This window comes from Malurus melanocephalus, unplaced genomic scaffold (genome assembly GCF_030028575.1).
Source record: "Malurus melanocephalus ecotype Western Australia unplaced genomic scaffold, MMel_1.1 scaffold_955, whole genome shotgun sequence".
Classification (NCBI taxonomy): domain Eukaryota; kingdom Metazoa; phylum Chordata; class Aves; order Passeriformes; family Maluridae; genus Malurus; species Malurus melanocephalus.
In genome coordinates this window covers 15475-18510 of record NW_026624187.1, presented here as the reverse complement: position 1 = coordinate 18510, position 3036 = coordinate 15475, and the positions used below count along the sequence as shown (strand labels likewise).

General features: G+C 51.4%; 1 protein-coding gene across 1 annotated transcript in view; it reads right to left on the bottom strand.

Moving 5' to 3' along the window:
* The window catches only part of MLLT6 (MLLT6, PHD finger containing), a 29608-nt gene that overhangs the window by 25364 nt on the left and 1208 nt on the right, over positions 1–3036 (bottom strand). The window lies entirely within an intron of this gene.

Here is a 3036-nt window from a genome sequence, read left to right as displayed (position 1 = left end):
GTTCAATCATGGCGGCGCCGCCCGCACGCTCCGGTAAAATTTGCGGTTCACGGATCGCGGCCCGGCTGGGGCGGGCGCGTTTCGTACGGCGTTTCGTTTTCGGGGGTTTCAAACCCCTTTCCGCCGCTTTGGGATGAGGAGTTTTGGGGTTTTATTCCCCTCCGGGCTCCTCTGGCGGGCGGGGAGAGCGGGGACCGGGCTGTGCGAAGCGCAGGGTGCGGGCGGCGCSGAGCGCTCCGCAGGGATGAGCCGGCAGCGCTCCGCAAATCCCATTATCCCGCAATTCCCGGCTCTGTTTGTTGTCTGGGAGGGAGGGAGGGAAAATGTCCCCGCTCGGAGGTTTGTGCCCAGCAGGATGAGTGTCAGACACTGAAATACGGGAACATTTCTGTTTGGGATTGCACCTGCTGACCCCAAGATCTGCATCACGAGACCTTTTGGGATCGCATGGGAAAAAACCCGTGCCTTCCACACGTCACCCGGAAATTAGGAAAAGCCAACCACGCAGCACAGGAATGATCAAATCTCGGAAAAGAGGCCCGAAAAGTTCACGTTCCACATTCCTCCAGCTCGGGCTTTCCTGGGAATCATCCGGAGGCCACGGAGCAGCTCCCGGCCCTCACCTCCCACCTGATGGGAAAAGGGAAGCGCCCGATGTCAGACCGGGCACTCCGACAGTGGGAATGGCACAAATTAACCGAATTTTGCTGTTTAGTCCCCACCTCGTGTCCTCCCGGCCACCCCATCCCTCCAATCCCGAGGGACGCAGCCCCGGGTCCACCCCACTCCCCAAACACTCAAATCCCAAAGCGGGAACAATTCCCGTGGAGTTTTGGGGTTGCCACGTGCAAGGCCAGGAGCTGCATTTCCATCCTCCCAAGGATATTCCATCGTGTTAGGATTTACAGCTCAGGTAACCCCAAACCCCAAATCCATGTCCCTTATCCTGGCAAGCCTCCCTTTCCTCAGTTTCCCTCRCCCCGGGCACCTTTGGGAGCTGATCCTGTCCCATCCTGGGGTTTTTTAAACCAAACCCTTTTCCTGCAGGGGGAAATCCCCTCCCCGACCCCAATCCCGGGTTTAGGGCCCTTTAGAGCGCCCCTGGCCAAGCGTTACATCCCGGGGGCCGCAGTTTCCCTTTATCCCGATCCTTGCAGGGAACTCACTCAGCCTCAACTGCCACGGCTTCCCCTCCTTTCCCACCCCCCGGGTTTTTCCCCTCCTGYCTTTTATCTTTTGTGTTTAAAATTAAGAATAAAGGGGCGGGGGGGATTTTGTGACCCGAGGCTGGTGCGGYGGGTTTGGGATTGTCCCGGGTAAAGCGCGGGACATCGCCCGTCCCGCGGTCCCGTGGAGAGCCTTGGACTTGAAGCGCCTTTGGGGGATTAAATCCCGATCCCATCGCAAATCCCGGGGGAGGGAGGGGAAAGGCACCGGGGCTTCTCCGGGAAAATGGGGAAAAGCAAGAGCGGGGAGAGCTGAGATGTGGGAGATGTTTGATTGACACATTATTTACGTACTTTTATTTATTTACAAACGTTATTTACACACATTTTTTAATTTATACACATATTATTTACATACATTGTTTACATAYATTTCTTTATTTACACACATTTATGTGCTTATACCCATTATTTACACACATTTTTTTATTTATGTTCATTATTCCAAATAAATAATTCCATTTGGGTCCTTTTAAAATTTTGCTGATGAAGTTTTTCTCTCTATCCTTTGTTTTGGRTACTTTTGGCCTCAAAACATTGGGGAAAGTTGTCAGATTTCCAAGCCAAATGTCCCTCCCYGAGGAGGTAAATGAATCACAACAAAGGATCCCAAATATCTGGGAATTTGGGATTTAGGAATGGCACCGACATCCTGAATTATTTTGCTTTTTTTTTTCCCTGGATTTTTGGGCCTGGAAGGAGGGATCGGCTCTCACCTCACCTCYCTTTCTTCACTCCAGCACCTCAAATCCAACGAAACCAGAGATATTTTATTTGTCTTTATGGATTCGATCCTTTGGACTCAGAAAAATTAATTATTGCAGGAGCTGCAGGAAAATGAAAAATTCAGTTTTGATGCTCAATTTTGCTCCYGGGTGGAACTAATTTAAGGAATTGCTAATTGTTCCTCTTTTTTTCCCCAAAATTCCCACATTTTCATGCCCCACACGTATTTRCGGCACTTCCCACCCCATTTCCCTCCCCGCACCGTCCCACAGGGATCACAGGGATCCGCCATGGGCCATGGATTTCTCGGGATTTCGCCGTTTATTCCCTTTTTTCCTGAAAAAAAAAATGAGGCTGTGCTTCATTCCAAGGGTGGAGGAACTGCTCCAAAACACATCCAGAGCACAAACCCATCTGGAGAGGTTCCAAAATCCCATAAATTTGGCTTTGGGAGCAACTCCTGCGGATGAATTGGGATAATTCCCCTGGGGATGGCCCAAGTGTCCCTTTGTGGGGTTTATTTTTATTATTTCCATCACGCCCAGAACAATTAACGGGGATTCGGTGACGTGGGCGATGTCCAGACACCCCGAGGGATTTCAGGGAGCCTGAAATGGATTTTCCCAGGGTTTTTTGGGATCTGAACCTGACACTGGAAACCACAGTGAGCTTGGGGCTGCTCCCACCTCAGCTCCCCTGGGGCAGGACTGGGGGATTTGAGATTCCAACTCTCTCGCTGGGCTTTGTCCAGGGCAGATATTTTCCAGRGCAGTTTTCCCGGGATATTCCATAACTCCAGGCCCCGATTGCTCAGGAATGTGGAATGGGGACGAATAATGGGAACCAGATTGTTTTTAATGGGATTTAGGCACCTGTTTCCCTTCCCTKGGGAATTCCCTTCGCATTCCAGAGGGGGCTTTAAAAACCTTTTAAAAACCCTCGGCACCAATTAAAGCTTTGCCGGTGTCCAACCGCTGCTGGGGGTTAATTAATCCCCTATAATTAACGCCCTGCTCTGATGACCGCGGAGGAGTTCGGGCGCCACATCAGCTCCGCTCAAAATTCCTGTCAGTGCCCAGTGCCC